This window comes from Mesoplodon densirostris, chromosome 8 (genome assembly GCF_025265405.1).
Source record: "Mesoplodon densirostris isolate mMesDen1 chromosome 8, mMesDen1 primary haplotype, whole genome shotgun sequence".
In the NCBI taxonomy this organism is placed as follows: Eukaryota; Metazoa; Chordata; class Mammalia; order Artiodactyla; family Ziphiidae; genus Mesoplodon; species Mesoplodon densirostris.
This window is the reverse complement of record NC_082668.1, coordinates 26,691,321-26,714,268: the sequence shown is the minus strand read 5'-3', so window position 1 is coordinate 26,714,268 and position 22,948 is coordinate 26,691,321.

Sequence of the window (22,948 nt, the reverse complement as noted above, 5' to 3'; positions counted from 1 at the left end):
GGAATGAATGATGAATAATTTTCTAACTTCAGCTCAAACATAACAATGAACAGTCATATCCAAGATGAAATTTAATTACGTTATGTTTGAATTTGTTAAGATGATTATTTCTGAATACCTTACAGTGCTTTAAAATGGATTTAAAGTGGCTGGAGGATTAGGAATGTGGCCATGGCTTATAGAAAAATTTAGGAAACTCATTCAGTGTCTCCCAGCACAGTCAGAGAGTTAAATCCAGTTGTATAGTGTGGCCAGACATGACTATAAAAGAGAAAGGTGAAAATTAGTTATGAAATTTAGGAAGCCCACTTAACTTGAGATTTATGTTAATTTATGAAATTAGCTAAGGGAAAGAACAAAGATGTTTAACACCAGAGATGCCTGCACGTACTTTCAGTGAACACTGTGAAGGTTGAAACGTTGTTCTACCTTTCAAGGCAGGGATGCAGATGAAAGGATTTTTTCTTTTCATTTTGAAAATTACACTTTTTTTTTAATTATCAATTGCTGTTTTATATATAAGCACTTAGTAATTTGGTGATTTTAAGCTGTTTCCAAAGGTTATTTCTTTGAAAATATTTATCTAAATTTCATAGGATCTTTTTCCTTTTTTTTTTTTTTTTTTGGCTGCACCACACTGCATGCAGGGTCTTCATTACCCACCATGGATGGAACCCGTGCCCCCTGCAGTGGAAGTGTGGAGTCTTAACCACTGGACCACCAGGGAATTTCCTAAACTGTATATTCTTAAAAAACTAATCAACACAAATTGAACATGCAATAATGAACTCACCCCTAAGAATCACGTGGTCCTGGTTGGTGTCCCGTTTGTCAGATGTTACTACTAATAAAATAATTTTGCTGTTTGAGATATTTCCCTTCAGGATGCCAAGATAGCTGAGAGAGGGCTGGCTGTAAGGGACTGAGCTTACGCCAACCCCGCCATCTCATGGAAACTCGCTCGCCTTTGCTTTGCCCACTGTAGTCACTGGCACCACCCATGTTCCAAAGGCAGAAAATGAGTCATCTTGCATTTCTCCTTCTTACTGACACCGATGGTACTACGGATCCTTAAATGCAGCGAATTATACATTCTCTACACATCTTGCCCTCCTTGTCTTTACTTCTATTACGTATTTCCTTTATGGCTTCTTCATATTTCAACTAAATTATAACAATAACCCCCTAATAAGACTTTCTACTTCAAGTCCTGCTGAATTCATCCTCTGCAATGTTGTGGGAGAAAGAGAGATCTTTCTAAACTGTAGTCTGAACATGTAACTCACTTCTTAGATTACTTTAGCTGGTCCTGCATCACCTTGAGAATGATATCCAGATATTTTGATGTGATATACAAAACCTTAGTCATTTTTCATAGAGAATCGTCTTGTGGCTGTCAAGGTGGAGGGGTGTGGGGGAAGGATGGATTGGGAGTTCAGGATTAGCAGATGCAAACTAGCATATATAGAATGGATAAAAACCAAGGTCCTACTGTATAACACAGGAAACTATATTCAACCTCCTGTGATGAACCACAATGGAAAAGAATATAAAAAAGAATATGTATATGTATGACTGAATCACTTTTGCTGTACACCAGAAACTAACACATCATTGTAAATCAACTATACTTCAATTAAAAAACAAAACACTTTAGTCATTTTTGTTATTGCTTTCCTATAGTGGACAAGTATATACATATATACTTTTTCCCTAACCAACATTAATTCTCATTTTCTCCCCCACCTCTCTCTCTCTTCCTTTGATAACAGCCCACTCTCTTCATCAAATAGTATTGATATTATTTTCAATCAAGATGTTCTGCTCTCCTTTAGCCAAATAATGGCCACATGACCCAAGATAGACCTGAACAAACTCTTTCTGAAAATTTGAATTTCAGATAATTATGCTAAGCAGCCTGTCCCTGCATTCATCATATCTCCTTGCATTTGAACATGTTTTGACTCTTAGTGGAATAATCTCTCATCTCAGCCCTTCAAGTTAAATATTATCTTTTTGGAAGTTTTCTTAACTTCACCACACTGACATGAACACCCTCCATTTGTATAGTCATTGCACTTAAATCTCTGTCTGCTATTTCTCACTTACATGTCCACATCTTCCTCCAGAATGCTAGCTCCAGGAAAGCAGAGAGTAATAGAAGCACAAGGAAATAGAAAAAAGAACATGAACTCATTGGTAAATTAGGAAAATAAAAAGAACGAACAGAACAGTAGAATGCAGAGAAATATCGTGCGCTAAGAGACTCTAATAAATGCAGCAAGCTATAGCAGTTGTCTTCCAGAACACAAGATCCTTCTGGAGAAAGCATATGAAGTAGTTATTACTATTATTCACTAAACACTTCTAGGTTGCTCCCCTCGCAGGCATGTGATAAGATTGTATTTCCTAAGGACCTTGTGGTTTTGGCCACTGAGTTGTGAACAGAAGTTATATATGTAACTTTCAGGCCAGAGCAATTAATTGCAGGAATGCGAGCCTCTACTACTCTCTCATTCTGACATTAGCAATGAGAGGGAAAGGGGCTGCTCCATCAGCCTGGGTAACTGTGATTAGCAGACACCCAATGGGCTTGTGCTGTGAGAGAGAGATCAATCATTGCTGTTTTCAGCCGAGATTTTGGAGATGTTCGTTAGTACAGCATAACCCATTGTATCCTGGTTTCTCCTGAATGAAACCAAGTGAATAGAAACAACATGGGATGGTCAATACAAAGGACAAAAAAGAAGAAAAGAACTAAGTTTCTGGCTTGATTTAAGCTAGCAAACTTTATCATAAACTGCTAAGTCTGATTTTAATTTATCCATATTTGATAAATTGCAAGCAATGTTATCCATTCTTTGCCATATGAAGAAGGAAAGCTTCTTTACTCCCTTTGCTGCTGGAAAGGCCACAGACAATAATATTTACAGACCTCAGCCTGTCCTGTCTATTGTAAAGAGGAGTCATTTCATACACAGATTGCATGTACAAAGCAAATCATACATTGTTCAGGGGGAGAAAAGCAAAAGGAGAATGAGAGCAAAAGAGCATGAGAGAAAATGAGAACAAGAGGGAGGGCAAGAGAGAGCGTGTATGATTTCACCCACATTCTTGCCCAGCCACTTCCCAAAATACAGGCACTTAAATGATGGTGGGACATCAGAAAAATTAATCTACAGTGGTGGCATTTCACTTATCAACAAGCAAGTAAGAAAGATGTTTTATGACAGAAGCTTATAAAATATAGTTCTTATCTATCTTATTATCATATCACATAAGAAGCATCATAAAGCTCTCATAGAGAGCCTTCCTTAAGGGAGGGTGGCAAAGTGCTACTAATTATATGTGTGTTATACAAAAAAGTGTAGACATTCAATTAATGTTAGAACAAATGCAATGTCCAAAAAAATAAATCTATCCCTCAAAGCAGAATTGTCCAGCTTTAAAGTAGTCCAAAATACAACCAATAAATGTAGATAAATGCAGCAATTATGTAACACACTGATTTTCTCAAATTCTTTGTATTTCTGGATAAGCACAACAAAGCCATCTGATTACAAAGAACAGAAAAGTGGAAGACCGTTTCAGCATCTGGGGCTTGTAATTAGCTCTCCTGGTTTATTTCCAATCAGGCACTTTTGTGCGAGTGATTTGAAAAGTACAATCGCAAAATTAAAGTAGTTATACTTAAAATTGTATTAAAGTATCACTGAAAGAAAATGAAAAAAAATTTAATATAAATGCACATTCATTTTAATAAGCACTGGTTTAGGAACATTATATATTATCAATATTGCTCATTGATTCATAAACTTCATCCCATGTTAGTCAAGTGGCAATACCTACCACGAGAGGGCAGAGAGTGAATGCTAATGATTTTATGAGAATTATCTTGTCCAGGATAACCTTATTCTACTGGCATTCTCAGACCCAAATTCAGAGTAATATCATTAACAGGGTTCTCTTATCACAGTCACAACTACCACCAGCCTCATGTCTTCCTAAATTATTCTGCTCAGATAGCCTAATTTTCCCACTAATATCTCTAAAATGAAAGCAGGGGAGACAGAGAGAAAGGGAGAAAGAGAGAGAGAGAAAGCCAGTTTTTCTAGATTCCTTAGACTATTCATACCATTGGAAGACTAAGATCCAGCAAATACATACAATAAGATACTGTTAAGATAAAAATGTAAACAAATAAAATGCTGTTTATTGATTCCCATGAAGGAAGAATAAAAAGAAGAATATTTTTTTGATTTCACTATGCTCTATGTAATTTGGAGTATAGATTAATAGATTTTTCAATAAATTTATTATTATAACCAATGTACACTCCCTTTCAATTTGGAGGAAAACAAAGCTAATGTAACTAAAGCTAATCTTTCATTCCATATTCTAATCAGTTCTGAACACCTGTTTGAAGGCATGAAATAAATTTCAATCCTATGAAAACGCAAAAATATGTATCTCCATCTTGTAGCTTAATTACATAAATAAACTCTGTCAGTGACTCTTCCATTAAAAAATAGGAACTGCATCTCTTAGTGCTAAAAAGTTAAATTAGTTTCTTAAACTATTTTATTTGTTATTGACTCTGATGATCATACAGAATACCAGTGGAAATTGGTACTTCATAAATAGTGATTTACAGTTCTGTGTATGCTGGAACTCAAAAATATTTTTCTTCAGTTGGCTTTATTGTTTTCTGGACAATGATTGTTCTTGCCAAGCATGACCTTGGTTCAGAAGATGGATTCTATTAGAGAACCAAAACAAGTCTGTTTTTAACCTTCTCTTCCTTCTTTTGCTCAAAGAAGAGTAGACAATGCATGCTCTACGGGAAATGTTGAATAACATGTCATGGTGTGAATGTCCTGTCACATCTTAAAGCTGAAAATTATTTTGAGCAGTAGATTTGAGAGCTGATCAATTGGGATTGGTTTCAGTTTTCTACCTTATCTAAATGTTGGCTTCAGTGAACAAATGTCATTAATGTTAAAGGTATATACTAGATTGTATTGTTACCTAGGGATGGGTCATTCCATATATCATCATATACTCAATACTAGAGTACAGTACTGGAGGATACCTGATTTTTAAAAAAAACTTATTGAAGTATAGTTGATTCACAATGTTGTGTTACTTTCTGCTATACAGCAAAGTGACTTAGTTATTCACATATACTTTTTCATATTCTTTACCCCAGGATATTGAATATAGCTCCCCGTGCTATACAGTAGGACCCTTTGGTTGTTTTTTTATGCTGTTATTTTACAGAATCACTGGAGGCACAGTCCACTAACACTTCTGCCCAGTTAGGGCTTCCATTGTTCCTATAAAGGCCGATGAGATATCCTAACTAAAAACTATTAGAAGCACAACGTTTGCATTCAAAATGATGAATGGTCACAGATAATTATTATTCTATTATTGGCTGAATATACTGCTTTTGTGCTTTTTTATTTTAGAACACTTGGAAAACAATCATTATTATACAATTATTGAAATATTTTAAGAGCTCTTAAGCAACTACTATGTTCTGAGAACTATGTTAAGCAGTTTAGCTGTATTATCTTTCATTATTTGTCCCATATAATTGATGGGGAAATTGAGAACTACAGAAAGTTACCGCCTTCTGTCAAAGCTCTGCTTTAGAAGTGGTAAGTGCTATGCCCCTTTCATTCCACTGGATAAAGCAGATCTAGTGGCCAAATCTGTCAACGCTGAAATAGAGAGTCCCCCAGGAACCATCTCATCAGGGAGAGGTGGATTTGATATAAAACCATCGATGGTGTATGATAAATACAATAACAGCAAATGCAGTTAGAGAAGATAGGAAAGGACACACTATACCGCCTGCTAGAAAATGTAATATTTTCATAGAAAAAGTGATATTCATAAGGAAAAAGGAAACGTCAATGAAATAGGAACGACAAGTAGAAAGGCACAGTGATATGAAAATACCAGCTGTGTTTGGGGAAAAATGAGCAAATCAACTTGATTGGAGCACAGATTTGCCTCTGAGGCAGTTATAGGAGATGTGGCTGCAAGTATATTTTCTGCCATCCTAAGAATTGTTGACTCCATATTTTAGACAGTGGGTGTGTACGTGTGTGTGTGTGTATCACTAGGGAAGGAAAAGGAATCAAAAGTTTTTGTTTCACACCAGTGAGAACGTTTGAACTCAGTATTAAGATCACCTGGCAGCAATGGGAGGGAAGATGGAAAGAGAAAGGAACAGGCACTATCTTAGGTGTGCCTAACAAACCCTCGTTAGTGTTCGTTGCACAGTTTGAAAAATGGCTAATGCAAGCCTCTAATAAAACAAAGGTGTGAAGAGGGGAGAGATGGAGAATATTCAAGGGTGTTTTAGGATCAAATAATAAAATGTCAATAGGATTATTCTAAATATCAGATTTTGCAAAGCAAAATGAAGATGTTTGTTAAAAATTTTGCTCATTGAAAGTACAAACTTGGTCATGGTATCAACGGAATGTTAGTGTTTTTCTCTGACATGCATTACGAAAGGGCCTTACACAGGTCAATTTTATGGGCAAAAGCTGGACAAAGAAATAACAGCTTTGCTTGCATAAGCAGTTTGAATTGAACTTAACCTTACTATGGAGAAGAACAGGGACAAAAATTATAGGTGATTATTATTTTTGTAGGTAGTTAAAATGAAAAGATTTTTGAAGGCTTTTTGTTCAACTAAGGAAATTGAACAAGACAAAACAGGAAGAAACAAAATCCCATTTCCTCAGGAATACACTAATTTTTTATATTATGCTATATCTAAAAGAAAAAATTCGCTTTGATTCTTATCTCTCAAGGTTCTTTTGTTTGTGGATATTTTATCTTTTTCTGTGAAAATCTGGAAACCCAAGTTGTTTGTATCTCCCACATACAAAAAACTGTCACTGATTTATTGAAGAAATGAATGTGATTTTTCCCTTTCTCTCCCACTCCTATAGCACTTTTTCAAAGTTTGTGTTTTCATACTTTATTTTTTAGAGCAGTTTTAGGTTTGTAATGAAATTGAGAGAAGCTACAGAGCTTTCCCATATAACCCCTGCCCCCATATATGCATAGCTTTCCCCACTGTCAACATCTTTTACCAGAATGGTACATTTGTTACCAAAGATGAACCTACATTGATACATCATAATCACCCAGAGTCCAGAGTTTACCTTAGGGTTCGTTCTTGGTGTCATGCATTCTATGGTTTTGATCAAATGTATAATGACATGTACTCATTATTTTAATATCATACAGAGTATTTTCACTGCCCTAGAACTCCTCTATGTTCTGTCTAATTCATCTCCCATCCCTCCGACCCCTGGCAACCACTGATCTTTTTATTGTCTCTATTGTTGTATCTTTTCCAGAATGTCTTATAGTTAGAATCATGCATTATGTATCCTTTTCAGATTGCTTCTTTCACTTAGCAATATGCATTGGTTTTCTCCATGTCTTTTTGTTGTTTGATAGATCTTTTTTTTTTTTTTTTAGCACTGAATAGGATTCCATTGTCTGCATGTACCACCAATGTTGTTTTCTTCTTAAGAAATATTGCAGACTCTTCATAGGTACTTGATTTAGTTTCTGTAAACTTGTTTTTAATATTATAACCTCTTCAGTGTGTATTCTCTATTCAATATCACAATAGAATTGGAATAACTATTTAATCACTTATATACATAATTTGATAAGATGTCCCAGATTTCTTCTCTTTAAATTCTTAAGAGAGTCATTTTATATGATGAAAAGTAAATCATTTAAGTGTACTTTTTTGAATCTCTGAAAGATTCAGTTGCTTCAAATTTTCTAACCTGTACATTTTTTTAAACATCTTTATTGGAGTATAATTGCTTTGCAATAGTGTGTTAGTATCTGCTTTATAACAAAGTGAATCAGCTATATGTATACATATGTCCCCATATCTCCTCCCTCTTGCGTCTCCCTCCCACCCGCCCTATCCCACCCCTCTAGGTGGTCACAAAGCACCAAGCTGATCTCCCTGTGCTATGTGGCTGCTTCCCACTAGCTATCTATTTTACATTTGTTAGTATATATAAGTCCACACCAATCTCTCACTTCGTCCCAGCTTACCCTTCCCCCTCCCCATGTCCTCAAGTCCACTCTCTACATCTGTGTCTTTATTCCTTTCCTGCCCTTAACTTCTTCATAACCATTTTTTTTTGGTTTCTGTATATATGTTCTAACTTATACATTCTTATTTGAAGCTAAATTTTTCAATTTAGTATCTCAAGCTGTTTCCAAATCAATACCACTTTCTGGCAAGTCTACACTCTGCCATCAAAATAAAAATTACATATATATTTTGCTTCTTTTCTGTGAAATTTGGTACAATACCAATATCATCAGTTATGCAAGTAAATAAGTTTTATTCTTTGATACTAGATATTGAATTTAAAATGTTTAAATCTTTGTAAAACTTGAGACTTTCAAGTCTTCTTTAGAAATTTGCAAAATTTTGACTCAAAATTATACTTACTAAAGGTTCACATTTTTGCTTATACCATTTACACATTATATGCATATATTTTCTATTATGATAATAGAATGGTTTAAGATATTTTCTGGAGATTAGTTCTGGAATTCTATGTCCAAAATTATAATATGGAAAGTAAGCAAATGAACATAATATCAGTGTGTACTATATGTTAAAAGTATGGTATACATTTCAGGAACAATAGTAGGCACTTATGCTTATTGTTTCATTTAATACACTCAACAGCCTGGCAAAGTGACATTATCACCCTCATTTACAGTTCAGTAAACTAAGTTCTAAGGAGTTATCATTATTTCCAAGTCCACTCAACTAGCAAATAACAGAACCAGGAGTCAAACCCAGATGCACACTATTCTTTACACTGTGGAAAACCTACCTGTTCTATTATTGAGTGATAGGAAGCATTAGTATATTGGGCTGATACACACTGCTGAAATGGAGTGTTCACATAAAGCTGAAAGTTTTCTCAGAGAAGTTGTCCAGCATGCTTGCCCCTGGTGGAGTCTCCCTATAAGGGTGATGGAGGTGGAAACTGAGAAAAGAGGCCCCAGCAGAGGAGAATCCCTGATCAAATGCATCTTTATTAGACTTGTGTTCCCTCTTGAGAAAACTACCATGGTCAGATCAAATTGCGAGTCTTCCTTTATATATATTTTAGCATATCTAAGAGAATGTACTCACATGGGATGGGAACCAGCAAGATCAACAGTTTGAGACTGAGGACTAAGCCCTAGACTCTGGATATATTATGAATTAGATCTCTTTTTAGGAGACTTTCTGGTGGTTGACCCAAGGATGCCTGATTTCACTTTGTTTCTTACAAACCAACTAACATGGCACCAATGCTTGCATAAGCATCTGCTTCATTTATCAATGCCCTATCTTTAAAAGTTACTGAATTGTAATTAGATATTTTTGTGTGTGCTTTTTTAAATTAAAAAATAAGACATTTAGATGATCATAAAGTATAATTAATATATTTGAATTGTATTATTATTCAAGAATAGCCAAGAAAAAATTGAAGAAAACTCATGCAAAAGGGACTTTTTAGTTAGATTACCAAGCTCCATAAATATGTCATTGTTCTGAGTAATAAGTCATTGTGGTATAATTTTTGTGATAAAGGTGAGATTTTTAAATGTGTAAGGAAAGACATACTGGTCAATAAATTGTGCTGGAGCAAGTGTCTATCTAGTCAAGGAAAAAAGCTGGACCTTTGTCTTACTATTTGTGTGTCTGACTATTCACACACACAGACACACACACACACACACACACACAAAAAGATTAAAGTCTATAAAGTCTACATTTGAAAATAAATTTAATTTACTAAGAGACAATATAGGACAACAGTATTAGTAATTCTCTTCCTACTAAGCTTAACAGAAGGCTATAAATGAAAAAAACATTAACTACAAATTCAAGTTATTAACATGGTAAGAGATATATAAACAAAGTTTAAAAACAGATAAAAATTTCCCACAAAATTAAAAAAATAAAAGGTTAATAGATTTATCTCATAAAATTTCTTACCATCAATGCCATATAAAAATAGCCAAAGAGGTGAATAGGCAATTAATAGACCAAGAAATAAAAATTTCTGTAACATAGAAACTAAATTAAATTTTAGAAGTAATTAGAGTATTTCTTTTTTTTTTTTTTTTTTTTTTTTTTTTTTTGCTGTATGCAGGCCTCTCACTGTTGTGGCCTCCCCCGTTGCGGAGCACAGGCTCCGGACGCGCAGGCTCAGCGGCCATGGCTCACGGGCCCAGCCGCTCCGCGGCATATGGGATCCTCCCAGACCGGGGCACGAACCCGTATCCCCTGCATCGGCAGGCGGACTCTCAACCACTTGCGCCACCAGGGAGGCCCTAGAGTATTTCTATTTTGTTACTAGTATCTTAAAATAATAAATGAGATGCATTTTAATCTGTTAGTGTTGTGGAAATAAAAACAAGTTTTAAAAAGATGTATCACGGACTTCCCTGGTGGCGCAGTGGTTAAGAATCCGCCTGCCAATGCAGGGGCCATGGGTTCAAGCCCTGGTCCGGGAAGATCCCACATGCCATGGAGCAACTAAGCCCGCGAGCCACAACTACTGAGCCTGCCCACAACAACTACTGAAGACCATGCACCTAGAGCCCGTTCTCTGCAACTAGAGAAGCCACTGCAATGAGAAGCCTACACACAGCAACAAAGAGTAGCCCCCACTCGCTGCAACTAGAGAAAGCCCGTGCACAGCAATGAAGACCCAACACAGCCAAAAATAAATAAATTCGTTTATTAAAAAAACATAAAAAGATATACCAGTGTTAGTCTGTGGAAAGTAGGTTTATCTCATAGACTGCTGGAATTGGTACCACCTTTAGAACAGAACTATCAAAATTTTAAAAGTTGCATACCATTTACCATAGCAGTTCCACTTCTAAGAATCTAGTGTAGAAGACTAAATAATAGTAACAGTAGACCACTAGACTAGTAATAAAAGTAGACTACTAGAATACTATTATATTCGTATAAAAATGAGAAAATTCACTGCAACATATTTTCTAGCAGAAGGAAAAAGACTGAAGATAATATATCCAGAGCTAGGGCAATAGGAAGGTGTTTGGATAAAGTCTGTAACATCTGTACTGTTTAATTAAAATTGAATTCAGCTGCAAGTAATAGGAGACAAACAAAACACAAAACAAAAATAAAAATAAAATAGCTGGCACAAGTTAGAAATTGATTTCTCTCTCATATGAATATAGGGTTTACATGGCATCTCTACTTCATGAGGACCTTAAGGACCCAAAGTCTATCAATTTCACTGCCCTATCATCCATTTGCTGTAACCCTTCATCCTAATAGTCCACCTTGAAAGTAACCACAATTGAGGTGTAAAATGGAGTTATGTGTGAAGAGATAAAAGGGTAAGGAATGGAGACTTGCCATTTCTTAAGGAAATATGTAGAAGATGCAGGAAAATATGTCTGCTCACATCTTATTAATCAGAACTTAGTCACATGGCCAAGCTTAATAGCAAGGGTATAGTGTATATTCTTGTTGGACATTTGACCAACTAAAGATCATGTTTCTTTAAGCAAAGAGATTACTGATGCTGGTAAAAAAAAAAAAAAAAACTAACAATCTCCCTCAAAAAGACTATAAATAAACTAGCTACTGGTGTACTACTTGGAAGAATGATTTTAAAATATAATTGGGTTGAAAAAAAAGGCAATTTTCAGGGCTTCCCTGGTGGCGCAGTTGTTGAGAGTCCGCCTGCCGATGCAGGTGACACGGGTTCGTGCTCCGGTCCGGGAAGATCCCACATGCCGCAGAGTGGCTAGGCCCGTGAGCCATGGCCACTGAGCCTGCACGTCTGGAGCCTGTGCTCTGTAACGGGAGAGGCCACAGCAGTGAGAGGCCCGCATACCGCAAAAAAAAAAAAAAAAAAAAAAGCAATTTTCAGAAACATTTATATCATGACTTTTCTTTGCCTCTGTTTGCCTGTAAATAAAGTGATGTAATGGTAAATACTTCATAGAATTGTCTTAAAGGTTAAATCAGATATAGTTATATTAAGTTCTTAGAATAGTGTTTGATACATGGTAAATGACTGATATATATTTATTATTATTGAGATGATTGTTTAAAAGTGTTATATATGGAGGGGGTACATGTTTATGGAAGTACATTTCACTGTTTACTATGTACACTTTTGTATTTAAAATATTTTTCAAGTATGTATTACTATAGTTTTTTTCTTAATCCAGTAATAAAAATATTTATTTGGATGAGTGTCAGAAGCAACGTGCCTACAGATTTTCCATATATAACTTTTTAAGATTGAATTAACAAAACTATAGTGAGCTGTGCTTTTATGCTATAAAATACTCAGGTGTTTTAAAGCAGGATACTATGTTACATATATTAACTTCCTAACAGAATGTTAGCAGATGCTAGAGATTAAATAAAAATATCAGAGAAAAAAATGTCAGGTAATGAGCAGATTAAAGCAAGGTTTTATTTGTGAGTATTCAATTTATCAGTATTCTACCATATGTTATGTGTCCCTGTTAACAAAGGGGCAGGGAAAATTAGTCATTTAAAATACGGAAAATTCTCAAACCTCTGCTGTTGTCTTTGGTGCTTGTTGTGAATCATGTATTTAAAAGTAAATAAGCATATTAACATGACATTTTATGATTTGTTATTGAATCCTAAGATCAGCTATGCTGAAAAGATTAGTAATCATAACATGTCATCAATTAAATGGAGAAATGATGAACTGTATTATGATAAAACATTCTTATCAACTTATCAGTAACTATCATGGAGCTTGAATTTATACTATCATATACATACACATACATAGATAGTATATATAATATATACGTTATTATATTACATCCATAAAAGGGCATGTGTGTATGTGAATGTTTGTATTTTTTAAACTGTGGTAAAATATAAAACATAAAATTTATAATTTTAACTATTTTAAAGTGTAAAATTCAGTGGCATTTAATACACTCACAGTGTTGTGCAACCATCATCGCTATCTATTCCAGAATATTTTCATCACCCCAAAAGGAAACCCTGTACCCACTAAGCAGTCACACCTCATTCCCCTCTCCCCCAGCCCCTGAAAACCAGTAATCTGCTTTCTGTCTTTATGCAATTACTTATTCTGGATATTTCATATAAATGGAATTGTACAAATGTGGCCTTTTGTGCCTGACTTCTTTCACTCATAGAATGTTTTCAAGTTTCATCCACACTGTGCAGGTTTTGGTGTCTGAGTAATATTCTATTGTATGGATATACCAGATTTTGTACGTTTCAGTTGTTTCCACCTTTGGGTTATTATGAACAGTTCTTCTATAAATATTTATGCAAAATGTTTTGCTTCAACACTGGTTTTCAATTCCTAGGGGAGTATACCTAAGAGTGGAATTGCTAGGTCATATGGTAATTCTATGCTTTACTTATTGAGGAACTGTCAAACCATTTTCCACACTGGCTACAGCATTTCACATTCCCACCAGCACTGAGGTAGTTTCTAATTTCCCCAAAGCCTTGCCAGCACTTGCTATTTTCTGCTTTTTGTTTGTTTGCTTGTGTACAATCGTCCTAGTGAGTGTGATCTCATTGTGATTTTTGACTTGCATTTCCCTAATGACTAATGACTGAGTATCTTTTCAGTGCTTGTTGGACATTTGTATATCTTTTTTGGAGAAATATGTATTCAAGTCCTATGCCCATTTTAAAATTGGCTTCCTTTTATATTTTATTGTTGAATTATAAGAGTTCTTTATATATTCTGGATACTACAGTTTTATCATATATATAATTTCTAAATCTTTTTCTCAGATATATTATTTGCAAATGATTTTCACTCAGTGTGTGTGTTTTGGTTTTTTTTTACTCTTTAGATGCACACAGTTTTTAAGTTTGATGAAGTTCCATGTATCTATTTGTTGTTTGTGTTTAATGGTGACATTGCCAAATCCAAGATCATGAAGAGCCTAAAACTTTTCTTCTAAGAGCTTTATAGTTTTAGCTCTTATATTTAGGTATTTAATCCATTTTGACTTCTTAATTTTTGTATATAGTGTGTGGGGATGGTGTAGCTTCTTTCTTTGGTATACGGTTTGATTTATGACATTTGTTTCAGTTTCAATAAATTGTGCTATTATAATTAAATATAATTTAAATATCCTGAAAATATATTATGTATGCCAATGAATGAATCTAAAATTTATTTGAGCGCATACACATGCTACTGTTCTAAAAGCTTTACACATTCTCATTTATTCCTCAAATAAATCTATGAAGCACCTAATAAGAGTAGAAAACCAGAGCTAAAAATCCTCAAAGTTCTCCATTGTAGTAGAAAGAATTTTTTAAAAACTTATGCTACTTATAGCTATTTAAATTAAAACATGTACGATAGTGGAATGCATGTGAATATCTTATAATAGAGATTTTTGTTTATGCAATTGTAACATGTCTCTACCCTCAACAAAGAATACATAATAACCATGCATTCCTAATGCTGGCATACTGTGTAGCTTTCTCCATGTCAAAAACTTAAGCTCTAATAAAAAGTAATTATAACTGCATTTTTAAAGCAATTCACTTCACAAATCCTAACAACATATTAACATTGAAAAATTATGCCCTCTACAACTTGTATCAAAGAAGTCAAGTAAAGAAAATCCCCCAAAGAAAAAAAAAATCAAGAGATTTATTAAAGTTTATTTTATGGTGATCATGGTTTTTGAATTATCTCAGAATTAAAAGTTTCAGGCACTTTGGCATGGTGGAATAAGCACTAGAATGAAAACAGCAGACTAAACTTCAAAAATTTACCCCTAACTAGTTAGAATATTTGAGGACAAGTCATATGACTTCTCTAAGTAGCAGATTTCTCCTACGTCAATAGGTAATGTCAAAAATATGATAGTACAACATTGTTCAAATTTCAGTTCTTCTACTTACTAGCTTGTAAAGTTGTATGACCTTAAAGATGTCTCAGAAGCACTATGACCCTGTTTCCTCATCTGTAAAATGAAGATTTCTATAGGCCAGACTTTTAATGCCTTGTACAAATTAGATATTTAAGAAATACTAGTTTCTTTCTTGCTTGTTTGTTTTAGCTCAATTTCTTCACAGTAAAATTAAACCTGTAAAGTGAGAATTTATTCCAGATGACAATACAAAGTTTTATCCAGTTTGAATATCCTGATTTTAAAAAGACAGCACAATTTAATCAATATACATATTATAGATCAAGATGTGGTAGAATAAAATCAATGAGAGAGCTTGATCTTTGTGGATATACAAATCTATTGCTTTCTTAGGACCCATATTAAAAGCTTACTTTAGGGAAAGAGGTACATTCAATAGCAGGAAAATTTAGTGCTCTTTTAAATCCTCGAGTGGCCCATTCACAGCCTCCCTCTCTCTTCCTTAACTATGGTTTTGGATTCTGCTTTTTGATATAATGGCTCTGGGCAAGAAAAAATGCACCTAGGATCCTTGAGGCACCTGGTACATCCATCTGCCCCTAGAGGAAGAGGGATCAGACTTAAGCATGACTCACAAAGGGCAACAACTGAATGGGAGAGTTGAGACTGTGCTTGTAAAGTGCTGGATCAAGAGAAGAGGAACTGGAGTCTTTGAGGAAGCAGTGAGGCTGTTTCTCACTCACTGACAGGCAAAACCATAAGTGATAATTGGCAGTTCTTGGAAAGATCTAGGAAAGATCTGAAGTGGTAGTTAGGAAGGTGGGAAAGAAGATAGACAGACAGAAGGACAGACAATTTGAGGGTCTTTTGTTTACAGAAAACATGGTTTATTAATCTTTGTAGGACTTAATAGACTCCTGGCTCATAAGAGCCACTCTCTGTCTGTTGGTTAAATTCATGATAATCTTTAAGGAAGGAAATCTGAGGGAGGTGCATAAGGGTAGAGGGAAGCCATGAGAATTGCCTGTACCAAGGGGTAGCTGGAGATCAGGGACTGTAATTTGTGGTTTGTAGTATCACAACTCGTTTGTTATCTCTCTCTCCTTTTCTCTGTCACACACGCACACACACATAGACACATACAACCTGTAAGAAAAGCATTATTATCTTCTTTTTAAAGTTGAGGGAATTGAAGCTTGAAGGGTTTAAGTTATTTACCTACAGGTACTCAAAAAGTAAGTTGAAATAAGTATTCATGTTCAAGGTTTGCTGGCCCCAGATTTACCAGGCTATCCCATTATCTCCTTGAATGTTCCTTCTCTTCCTCCAAGGTACTCACTAAACACCCAGGAAATGTGCCCTTGAAAATGCATAACGAAACTTCTAAATATGATGAGGAACTTCTAAATATTAATCTTATTCAAATTCTTCTGATTATGATATTTACTGACTTGGTATATAAACAATTTTAGAATTTGCAAAATTCGTGCCCCACATTTTATGTTCACTAGGCAAGCAGCATGGAAACTGCTAGTATTGATGGAATACCCTTCTTGTCACTAATCCATTTATATAAAAGTGTTTCATTAAGCAACAGTTTAAAGAAAACACAAAATATATAGAAAGGGATGACAATAAATGTACATATGACAGAAAACTGAAGAAGAGAAGACTCTAGAATACTGCAAATATTTGGAGATATTTGGTTGGTTGGTTTTGGTTGTATTTAAAGATTTTTAGTAATGTTTTAATTCTAAATTAGTATAAGCAAGTGAAAATAATACCACTGTTATGGAGATATTTTTAAGAAGTTTCTTATAAGGACTGTTTGTAAACTTCTTCATCCATTGGTCCAGAAAAAACATGATGATATCATTTAATCATTCAATAATTGATGTTTTAATTTCTTTACACAAATGGTATTTTACCTTTTTTTTGTTATCTCTTTTCTCTGGCATTTTTCAGTGTTGTCTTGATAGGATAATTAATGGCATAGGTGTTTATTTAAAAGTGTTTTCTGTTTCAGGATGCTTAAAAAATAATCCCATTCCCATTGCAGAAAAGTCCACTTCAACAATTAACTATTAAGTGCTGGTATAAATTAAGGCTCTATACAGGTAGATAAATGAATCTGTCATATATATAATTGCTAGGCAAAGTGGTTACACTTTTAGCCATTTTCATTGGTTTGCTAATGCAGCTTTCTGTTCTAAAATGATAAATCATCATTTGTTAAGAAATAGGTCTTCCCTCTGTAGTTAAGGAATATGTTTTCCATCTTAATATAGACTGTTCTAGGGTTTCAAAAAGACAAAGAGGGGACTCTTCATGGTGTAAAGCAATGTCTTTTTTTCCTCTATGATGCAGGCTCCTGGTGGATGATTTATAATTATTCATGGCCCCAAAATAGTTTTAAGGAAAGAGATTTGCATGCTCCAGATGACACATAGTCACAGCTGAATACTATAACCCCAGAAAAAGTAACTCCTGAGGTGGAAGAAGTTGAAATCTATGTGAAATATGCAAAGAAAGTGTTTTAAAGATAGGTCACCTTTAAATTGCCTTTAAAAAGCATACTGCTGGGGCTTCCCTGGTGGCGCAGTGGTTGCAAGTCCGCTTGCCTATGCAGGGGACATGGGTTCGTGCCCCGGTCCAGGAAGATCCCACATGTCGCAGATAGGCTGAGCCCGTGAGCCATGGTCACTGAGCCTGTGCATCCGGAGCCTGTGCTCCGCAATGGGAGAGGCCACGACAGTGAGAGGGCCGTGTACTGCAAAAAAAAAAAAAGCGCAAGAAAGAAAAAGGTGTACTGCTCTTATGCTATATCTACAGGGAGCCTCTGATTTTTAGTGTTTGAATGAAAGCCTTTTCCTTTTTCCCTCTTTCTCTCTCTTTTTTATGTCGGACACTCTGATTTTAGTGTTTGAATGAAAGACTTTTCCTTTTTTCCTCTTTCTCTCTTTTATGTCTACAGGGAGCCTCTGATTTTAGTGTTTGAATGAAAGGCTTTTCCTTTTTTCCTCTTTCTCTCTTTTTTTTCTGCCTGTCTGCATGACATTGAAAACACAAATATTTTCATGGGCAAATTAATATATTCTCTGGATAACCCCATGATACACTCTGAAATTGAATGATTCATCAGTCTACCTTTCAGTTGGATACAATTAATTGAAGAGCCTGAGGCTAGGGTAAGCTTTAGTACTTGAATGTCAACACTTGGTTCAGGAGTTTTATTTACATAATCTATTTACTAATTGCTTACTCAGAGTATTTCCGGGATACTGAGGCTCAAACAGTCTGCCTTTTGAGTTGGCTTTCCCTTCCAGCTTGTGAGCCTAAAAGAAGGAAAAGACATAACCAGTGAATGAGGAGACAAAATGGTGAAGCTCGTTTTTATGGTTATGAGTGAAAATATGTATCTTGGAGGCCTCAGTATCCCCCCAATCACTGTCTCCATTATTTTATGGACTTCAAACCTTTGTTTATGGAAGGGTTCTCGAACTGAAAAATCTCTATGAATTTTGGAGTGGTAATTTTTCACCACCTCTGACCTTTTCATGATATTTAGTTTGTATTCTATTCACATTGTTGGCAGAAGCTTCGACTGGAGCCTTTAGTGTATAGTTGCCCATTTCAGGAAGTGCAGTTCTCAGAGAGGCCAAAGGTGTCTGCAACCAAAGAATAATTCAGAGAAATGAGGTAGAAAAAAAATCTCAAACTGCATTGCAGGGAGCTGTATTTGTAATCAAAATGTCAGTGGAGTTTACTTAAGGAAATAACTTAGAGCAAAGAGGTACTTGACCACTTGGTAAGTTACTCAGAATATCACACAGGTAACAACAAGCAGGATGGAAGATGTATAGAAATGCATAAAATGTATCTAAAGAATAAATTTATATGTAAGAGAGTGGTTCTCTCTCTCTTTTTTCCTCCCTCCCTCCTTCTCTTTCTCCATCTATCTATCTTAAGAGAAAGATATAGATAACACAGCAAAGTAGCTAGCTAACATATAGGATTTTTATAAAAATGTGACAAATAGAGGAAAATTCATGATAAAATTTCATATTATGACACCTGATCATTATAAGATATCATTAAAACCATAATAAGTGACCCTCAATTTTTCCCAATTAAATTTACATCCTTCTAGGTAACTTCAGAGGATTACAGTGCTGTAGGTCATGATCCAGTGGGAGAAAAGTACAGAGACTATAAGTAAGAACAAGAAGATGGGCTATTTGCAAATGTGGTTATTAAGCATTCCTGCCATTAGAGATGTAAGCTGACTCTGTTATGGATATTCTACTAATGAGAAGCTTAGATTTAGAAGAGGAGACATTTGAAAATAAAAATATTTAATGAAAGAGCTAATTACATCGTAACAGTTTGGCAAACGGCCTGTGTTTTTCATCTTCACTCATTTTTAATGTCCTTCCTGAAAACATCCTCTAAAATTTTTATCTATGTTCCTCAACTCATTCAATTATCTAGTTTAAAACTCATTCTGGCTAGGAAGAACTGCATATTTAAATTCTTAATAAGAGAACGTTTTCTCATTCCCTCAATATTTATATAGCCATTTGTCCTATATTAACTGATGTGACTAAAAACACTGGGCTGGACAAGTATGGAGGATGAAGGAAGGAAAGAATGGATGACTTTCCTCCTCATCATCAAAATAAAGTTGAATCATCAATTCAGTTTTGCAACCATTATGACTGAGAACGTGGAAGACCCCAAGTGAGCCTGAGGGAGCCTCCTGGTTAAATTGTGATGGGAGTATGGAAATATATCCCTGCTCCAGGCACTGCCTCTTGACAAATCTCATTATATCACAATCATATTCTTACTTTCAACGTTTCATGCTACTTCCATTCTTTCTTAAGCATATCACATAGTTTATCTATTGGTTCTATGTATTTTCTGCCCACCTAAACCTCTTCCACCTATACAGCCTCTCCCCACATACATCAGATTTGGACACATTTGAAGTTACATTCATTATTAATACCAGTTTAAAGGAGAAACAAATCTCTTGTTTGTAATGCCTCCTAAGTAGTCCTCTTTATTATATTGTACAATCTATTCAAAATTCTGGGCTACACTGAAAATTCAGTGTATGTAATCTCTGATTATGACTGGCTCCAATAACTGTTTCAAATAGGTTTCAGCAAAGTAATTTAATTAGAATTTGAATGAATGCTTATTTGAAGCCAACATTCAGACTTTATTTCTGAAAATAGTGCCGTCCTTTATGATGAAGGAAAATACATAATGAATGACTGTTGTGATGTTTCAAAATGAATTTGGTATTTTAAGACATTCAGGAGGTAGGGAGTAGATAGCGATGAAAGAAGAGAGATGGAAGGAACAGCAAGTCTTTGTAGCATTGTGAGGTTGGCCAATGTTTCAGGATACATTTGGGGAGCTCACTGTGTTACCCTAGTTTATTGGGAAATTCTTTTCTTTATCACCCAGGCTCACAGGAGCGTGTAGCAGAATTTAATCTTTCTTTGGTGACATTCTGCATTCTGACTCAAAAGGACTTCTTTAAATGCTAATCTGTCTTTCTTACAACTGTTTCCTAGAGCAAATTCCCTGAGTGGAATTCAGGTTGCTTCCTTAGTAAAAGATGATTTCTTGATCTTCATTCAGAGAAATCTTATTTCTAGCAGGAGTCTCAGGTGAGGCTCTCATTTCAGTTTACTTTTATCTCCTCACTTAGAAACAAATCAGACGATAGGATTTTTTTTTCCCAGTCTTTTTATCATTGATGTGAGAAAGAGCTCTAATGCTGCTTAGAATTTAATTACTCTCTAGAATATATGTATAGAAAATAATGGCTTTTGCAAAGCTAAATAGCTTCTTTGTCAGTTTTAGTTCCAGCTTTGTTACTTAAAAAAATGCCTGTTGGGCTTCCCTGGTGGCGCAGTGGTTGGGAGTCCGCCTGCCGATGCAGGGGACGTGGGTTCGTGCCCTGGTCCGGGAGGATCCCACGTGCCGTGGAGCGGCTGGGCCCGTGAGCCATGGCTGCTGAGCCTGCGCGTCCGGAGCCTGTGCTCCGCAATGGGAGAGGCCGCGGTGGTGAGAGGCCCGCGTGCCGCAAAAAAAAAAAAGCCTGTTGATGCTTGGAAGTCTGTCTTTAGGTATCGTTTGCAGCTAGCTTTTCCTACATTTCTAAAATTGCTGAGCTCTAGTATAGTGATTCTTACTCCCTTCAGCCTTTTGAGTTGAAAATGATAAAGTCAATAAAATATGGCTGACAAAAATGGACATGGTTTGGTAGCCAGTTGTATACAAGAGAATCTTCTAATCACAAGAGTTCTTTTATTTGTTGATTGAGTTAACACAATTTTTAATGAAGGAAAGAAAATCAATGTTTCCATAGAAATAATTTCTCTTGGGACTTCTTGACATGGTTGTGACATGCAGAAATGATGGATGCCCATCCTGAAATATTTCAGTGACCAGACCTTTTCTTTTCAATTAGACACTGTATTTTTTGTTTTGTTTTGTTTTGTTTTGGTAAATCAAGTGCTGGGCTGCAAGTCAGGACTTCTGGGATCTGTTCTTCATCTCACTGCAATTTTATGCATCTGTCACTTTATTGCATTCAATTTAACACTTTCTGGTACCCTTTATTATTTTTAGATCTAATTAGGCAAGAATTTTACCCACCCAACAATCTTGAAAGCTCACTGAGGGTAGATCAGGTTTCATAATGCATTAATACATCAGGAAAGATCTCTCCAGATCTGAGCCTGGAAAAGATACTTGATAAAAATTATTGAATGAATGAATGAACCAGAAGAAAAATGAATGAAAGAAAAATAACAAATGAACTATTTTATTAACTTGATGTCTCTGTGTAAAGATATCTACCATATGTAATCTCATATGGAATGGTAGATACAAATAAAGTGACTACAAATTCTTTGCTACTTTACTACCTTCAAAACTATGATAATGTGATGAAGCTCTCATCTTACTGATTGGCTTGACTACTAGGATTCCTAAGTGATATTCCTGAACTTCTCAGGCTGAGTCATAAGAAGGTTTGCATATACTGCCTGGGTCTCCCAGAACACTCTCTATTGGAGCCCAGTCACCATGTCATGAGAAGCCCAAATCACATGGAGATACCATGTGCTGGTTGTCTTTGGAAGCCCCAGCTGAACCCTCAGCTTTAAAAAATAAAAAGAAAAAAACCCAGCATCAATTGTGGTCATGTGTATCAGGATGTATTCAATCAAAAGAGACAAACCATACAATTATTTGAACAGGGAAAGTTTAATATAAAGAGTTAGTAACTATAACAAATTGGAGTAATAAGGGATGGACTAGTATGAAACAAAGAAAATACAAAGGATATAGGACTACAACAGTTACAACATATGATACAGTAGCAGATGTATTATATAATGTGATATGTAATAATCATTGCCACTAGGGTTGGGATGGTGTGCCCAAAATAGAGCTGGTTTCCCCTTCCCCAGCCCTGTCCCTGGCCTGGGCTGAGATCCAGGCCTCATTAGAGAAGGCACACAGGTGAATAACAGAGAATTTCTGGAAATTGCCAGAAATCTGTGCTCTTGGGAATCAAGGAAAAGTGATCACAGGGAGATGTCTTGCTGAAAATACTTCTACTATAAAATTACCCAAGATGTGTGCTGGATGAAGCTGATTCTGCTGGGAGCTGCTGACCTCCGTGCACTGCAGGATCCCAGTAAATAAGCACACAGAACCTGGAAGCAAAATCCTTTCCTCCTTCGATGTCTCTCCAGTGACTTCTGCTGACTAAGCTTTCATTCCACCTGACATACAAAAAGTATGTATATATTTAAAGGACCCAGATCCAATTTCACAGAGCAGACAAAAAGGGAGAATTTGGAACTGAGTCAATAAATTGGTACATCATAAGAGTGTCTTGGACAAGCTGCCCAGTCAAGACTTCAGT